This window comes from Durio zibethinus, unplaced genomic scaffold (genome assembly GCF_047325235.1).
Source record: "Durio zibethinus cultivar Kanyao isolate XHJ-2024 unplaced genomic scaffold, ASM4732523v1 HiC_scaffold_392, whole genome shotgun sequence".
Classification (NCBI taxonomy): Eukaryota; Viridiplantae; Streptophyta; class Magnoliopsida; order Malvales; family Malvaceae; genus Durio; species Durio zibethinus.
The window spans coordinates 470001-476350 of record NW_028323015.1 but is presented as its reverse complement, the minus strand read 5'-3'; positions in this window follow the sequence as shown (position 1 = coordinate 476350).

Sequence of the window (6350 nt, the reverse complement as noted above, 5' to 3'; positions counted from 1 at the left end):
CCTGCAGGTTTCCTCTTCTCGACTTTGTCTTGTTGGCAAATGAGGCAAGTCTTCGTATATTCCATCACATCTTGTCGCATTTGAGGCCAATAATAACCTTGTTTCAATAACGCCAACGTGCGCTGCCAGCCCGGATGTCCCTCCCATGGGGTGTCATGACACTCCCTCATCAGCATCTGTCTCAGACCTCCTGCTCTTGGCACAAAGACTCGAGGTCCCTTGGTCCACAAGACCCCATTTTCTTTCCAGAAATGTTTGGACTTCCCTTCTTCCACTAGCTTCAAAATGGCACAGGCTTGCGGGTCTTTCCCTAAATGGTCTCCAATCAACTTATGGATGTCTGTAGTGGCTCTGCTAGCCACCATTGGGGCCATTCTTCTGAGGGCCGCTAACTCTGGCCGCCTGCTCAAGGCATCCGCCACTTGATTAGTCTTCCCCGTGGTATGCTCAAAATAAAAGTCGAACTCAGCTAAAAATTCCTGCCATCTAGCTTGTTTCGCCGTGAGTCTTGGTTGGGTGAGGAAGTGGCTAACGGCTGTGTTGTCTGTCTTCACGACAAAGTGCGCACCCAACAAGTAATGCCGCCAAGTCCTCAAGCAATGAACCACCGCAAGGAGCTCTTTCTCCTGGGCTGTGTATTTCCTTTCAGCTTCGCTCAGCTTCCTACTTTCGAATGCTACCGGGTGATGTTGTTGTAAAAGCACACCTCCAATAGCAAAATCCGATGCATCCGTCTGGACTTCAAAAGGCTTTCCAATATCGGGGAGAGCTAAGATGGGATCCTTCATAATAGCATCCTTCAATCCCTCAAAGGCCTCCTGGCACTCGTTCGTCCAACACCATTTATGTTCCTTCTTCAGTAGCTCCGTGAGGGCCGTGGTCTTACGAGAGTACCCTTCCACAAACCTTCTATAATAGTTGGCTAGTCCCAAAAAGGAGCAGAGCTCACTAACATTCTTCGGTATCGTCCACTCTTTGATGGCCCTGACTTTTTCCATGTCCATTCGGATGTGGCCACGTTCGACAATGTGACCGAGAAAATGGATTTGGGTCTGAGCGAATGCACACTTCTCCCTTTTTACATATAACTGATGGTCCTGTAACCTTTGAAATACCTGGCGCAGGTGTTCTTGATGTTCTTCCAACGTGGAGCTATACACCACTATATCATCTAAATAAATGACTACAAACTTGTCTAGGTAGTCATGAAACACCTGATTCATCAATGTACAAAATGTGGCAGGAGCATTGGTTAGTCCAAAAGGCATCACAAGGAATTCAAATGCACCATACCGTGTTACACAGGTGGTCTTCGGCTCATCTCCCTCGAGGATTCTGACCTGATAGTATCCCGATCTCAGGTCCAGTTTGGAGAAGTATTTGGCCCCGCTCAATTGATCAAACAAGTCTGCTATGAGCGGGATAGGATATTTGTTTCTTACGGTGACTTTGTTCAAAGCCCTGTAGTCGACACATAAGCGCAAGCTACCATCATGCTTTTTCTGGAATAGCACTGGCGCTCCGAAAGGAGCCTTTGATGGTCGGATGAACCCGGCTTGTAGAAGCTCATCCAACTGTTTTCTCAGCTCGGCCAACTCTGGCGGGGCCATGCGATAGGGGGCTCTAGCAGGGGGTTTTGCCCCTGGGAGTAGCTCAATTTCGTGGTCTACTGCTCGTCGAGGGGGTAGAACCTTGGGCAACATCTCTGGCATCACCTCTTTGAATTCTTCTAACACTTTCTTCACGCCATTGGGTATTGGTTCTACTTTCGACCCTTCTTTGTAGATCGGCATGGCCACAAAAGAGGGTTCCCCTCTCTTTACCCCTTTCTTGAATTGCAAAGCCGAAATCATTTTCTTCCCACTCTTTGGCAAGATATTGGCTGGCACCACACATGGGTGTTCTCCTAAGAACAACAAGCAGCTAGCAGCGGGGATAGGGATCACCTGAGCCAACGTCATGAAGTCCAATCCTAGAACGACATCAAAGTCATCCATGGGGGAGACTGTGAAGTCTACCTTCCCTTCCCATGGCCCCAATTGGGTCGTCACACTTTTCGAGCTTCCACTGATTGCAAAGGCTGGCGAATTGACCGCCTTCATTCGCCCACAGTCTTTACCAATCTGAAGACCACACCTTTTTGCTTCTTCTGGTGTGATGAAAGTGTCGGTTGCGCCTGTATCCACCATAGCCTTGGTGGTTTTCCCATTGATCGTCAAGTTCACGTACATCAAGCCTCTGCTTTGCTCTTTCTTTATAGTGTTCAATTGGGTGTGAAGGGCACTGAGGAACCTTATTGAGCCCATCCTGGCTGGCTCCTCTTCAGCTTCTTCAACGCTCTCGGGCACTTTTGCAGACTCTTGGGATGAGGTCCTTAAGGCATTAAGGGCTCCTCGGTGCGGGCACTCAGCCACTCGATGCGGCCCCTTGCAAAGAAAGCAAGCAAGCGGTTGCCTAGGCTTGAAGATCCCTGCGTTGTTTGTCCTAGGCTGGATGCTATCTCGCCCAAAGGACTTCCTGTCTGATCCCCAACTGAAGGGTCGGTCCAACCTAGTTATCTTTCCCCCACTCCCAAGATTAGAGCTACTACCCGGTGGTGGAGGGTTCTTCCGTTTTAACGAACCATCATTAAAATCATGAAGACGTTCCGCTGCAGCCATGGCCGTCGTCACATCTTGCACTCTTTGCCTCTGTAGCTCTGTCCTCGCCCATGGCTTGAGGCCCTCAATAAAATGGAATAACTTGTCCTTCTCGGACATGTCCCTAATATCCAGTATCAGGGTAGAAAAGTTCCTCACGAACTCTCGCACCGTTCCGGTTTGCACCAACTCTCGAAGTCTCCTTCGAGCCATATAATCCACATTCTCCGGAAAAAACTGGTTTTTCAGTTCACGCTTCAGATCTGTCCAGGTCTTAATCGGGCACTCGTCATCGACAAACTTGGAGCGCCACCACAACTTGGCATCCCCTACGAGATACATCGATGCCATTGTCACCTTGTCTTCCTCTGAACTTGTGTGTACAGCTCGGAAGTATTGTTCCATGTCGAACAGGAAATTCTCAAGTTCCTTAGCATCCCTTGCCCCCTCAAAGCACCGAGGCTCCGGTACTTTGGGCCTTTGTCCCCTGTCCGTCGAGCTTGAACTCGAACTGGCCACCGCCATTTGTAGGATGCTCATCTGGGCCCTGAGCTCCTCAAACTCCTTGTGGAGTATGTTCAAGGCATCTCTAGCCTCTTCGCTCACATTGTGGAGAGTATCGGACAACTCCCGCTGGGTTGTCTCGATCTCCCTCACTCGGTCTTTTGTTACCATATGAGTTTTCATTGCGGCCACCGCGGCCTCAAGTTCCTCAATTCTCTGCCGATGATCCGGTCCACCACTTGTGGCCATCTCATCCATTTCTCTAGCACTTCTCAACCGTGCTCTGATACCACGTGTCACGGACTAAGCTTTCTCTCAACAAGCACTAGCCCGCGAGGCACTTGAATGGACGCTTCCACCCAAGTCAGCCCTCAATAGATCGAGATCTGAACAAATAACCATAAACCATGGTTAGTCTCAAGCATTCACAATAAGGCACTATATATCAATATCAATCTCATCCATACACACAACAAGGCACATTCACATCGAGAAAGAAAAGAAACACATCGAGGCAACAATCGGGCATTCAATCGAGGCACATATCATTAAAATTGGGAATCATACATCGGGACCTCCCACCATCACCAGGGCCAGGGGGGCAGCCCATGGTGGGTGGCCTAAGCTCGCATAGCACCCGGTGAGACAGCCCAACAATACCCTGCCGGCTCACCCCCCCCTAAAGAGCCTTAGAGATTTTAGAGCTATGCTACCAGTAACCGTTACAATGTTTGAAATGGGGACACTTTTCCTAACACAAGGGGTCTACCCGGCCATGGCCCTATACATGGGTGGCTCATGGCAACCTAAGTCCCGGTCATGGCCTTATACAAGGTTGGCTCATGACACCGAGCGTGTGCCGATGGTGGTCGAGGCAAGCGCCCGCACCAGGGCCCAGCGTGTGCCGATGGTGGTCGAGGCAAGCGCCCTCACCAAGGCCGAGCGTGTGCCGATGGTGGTCGAGGCAACCGGCCGCACCAAGGGCCGGCGTGTGCCGATGGTGTTCGAGGCAACCGCCCGCACCAGGGCCCAGCGTGTGCCGATGGTGCTGGGGGTAACCGCCCGCACCAGGGCCCAGCGTGTGCCGATGGTGCTGGGGGCAAGCGCCCGCACCAGGGCCCAGCGTGTGCCGATGGTGCTGGGGGTAACCGCCCGGACCAGGGCCCAACGTGTGCCGATGGTGGTCGAGGGAACCGCCCGCACCAGGGCCCAGCGTGTGCCGATGGTGCTGGGGGCAAGCGCCCGCCCCAGGGCCCAGCGTGTGCCGATGGTGCTGGGGGCAAGCGCCCGCCCCAGGGCCCAGCGTGTGCCGATGGTTATCGGGGCAACCGGCCGCACCAGGGCCCAGGGTCTGCCGATGGTGCTCGAGGCAACCGCCCGCACCAAGGCTCAGCATGTGCCGATTGTGATCGAGGCAACAACCCACACCAGGGCCCAGCTTGTGCCGATGGCGGTCGAGGCAAGTGCCCGTACCGAAGGGCAGGCTATGCCGATGATGGTCGATGCATGTGCCATCACCATGCGCCATCATGTGCCATTGATGGTCGAGGCCTTGGCCGAAGTTCGATTTTGAGCCACGGTGCCCATGCTTGGCTCCAGCATGTGCTGGTGCCGCATTTTTTTCACTCGGGACAGCATCGCCGGAGCATCGCCGGAGCATCGCCGGAGTACCGCCGGAGAACCTGACCGGCGGCATTGGGGTTCCGGCGATTGGGAGGGGGGCCGGGGGGGTGTGCGCACATGATGTGCGATGGGTGCTGGTACTTGGCCTTGTGTTGGCCCCCTATCCCTCATCAAACCTCTGAGAATTCACACCCCCTTAAAGAGCATTTGAGATTTTACAGGTTTGCTACCAGTAGCCGTTAAAGTGTCTGAAATGGGGACACTTTTTTCAAACGGTCACAAAATCTTCTCTACTTCGAGTTTTTAGCTGAATTTTTTTGTGCATGCCAACAAAAATAGAAGGATCATGCCTACAAAATTTGGGGCCAAAAATCCTTATAAAAAAATTTTAAAAAATCCCGAACCGCAAAAAGTTTCGAAAATCATGAAAAATAGAAAACGAGTCATCTTCCAACGAAACTTCACGTGAAGGCTTAGGGGACCATTGTATGAATTTACAAGCCATAAAAATGGCATTGGCACGGCAGAAATTTGAAGATGTGCCTAAACCCACCAGGGCCCAGCGTGTGCCGATGGTGCTCGAGGCAACCGCCCGCACCAGGGCCCAGCGTGTGCCGATGGTGCTCGAGGCAAGCGCCCGCACCAGGGCCCAGCGTGTGCCGACGGTGGTCGAGGCAACCGCCCGCACCAGGGCCGATAGTGTGCCGATGGTGCTCGAGGCAACCTGTCGCACCAGGGCCCAGCGTGTGCCGATGGTGATCGAGGCAACCTGCCGCACCAGGGCCCAGCGTGTGCCGATGCTGGTCGAGGCAAGCGCCCGCACCAGCGCCCAGCGTGTGCCGATGGTGCTCGAGGCAACCGACCGCACCAGGGCCCAGCGTGTGCCGATGGTGCTCGAGGCAACCTGCCGCACCAGGGCCCAGCGTGTGCCGATGGTGCTCGAGGCAACCTGCCGCACCAGGGCCCAGCGTGTGCGGATGGTGCTCGAGGCAAGCGCCCGCACCAGGGCCCAGCGTGTGCCGATGGTGGTCGAGGCAACCGCTCGCACCAGGGCCCAGCGTGTGCCGATGGTGGTCGAGGCAACCTGCCGCACCAGGGCCCAGCGTGTGCCGATGGCGCTCGAGGCAAGCTCCCGCACCAGGGCCGAGCGTGTGCCGATGGTGCTCGAGGCAACCTGCCGCACCAGGGCCCAGTGTGTGCCGATGGTGCTCGAGGCTGCCGATGATGGTCGAGGCAACCTGCCGCACCAGGGCCCAGCGTGTGCCGATGGTGCTCGAGGCAACCGACCGCACCAGGGCCGAGCGTGTGCCGATGGTGCTCGAGGCAAGCGCCCGCACCAGGGCCCAGCGTGTGCCGATGGTGGTCGAGGCAACCTGCCGCACCAGGGCCCAGCGTGTGCCGATGGTGGTCGAGGCAAGCGCCCGCACCAGGGCCCAGCGTGTGCCGATGGTGGTCGAGGCAAGCGCCCGCACCAGGGCCCAGCGTGTGCCGATGGTGGTCGAGGCAAGCGCCCGCACCAGGGCCCAGCGTGTACCGATGGTGGTCGAGGCAACCGCCCGCACCAGGGCCCAGCGTGTGCCGATG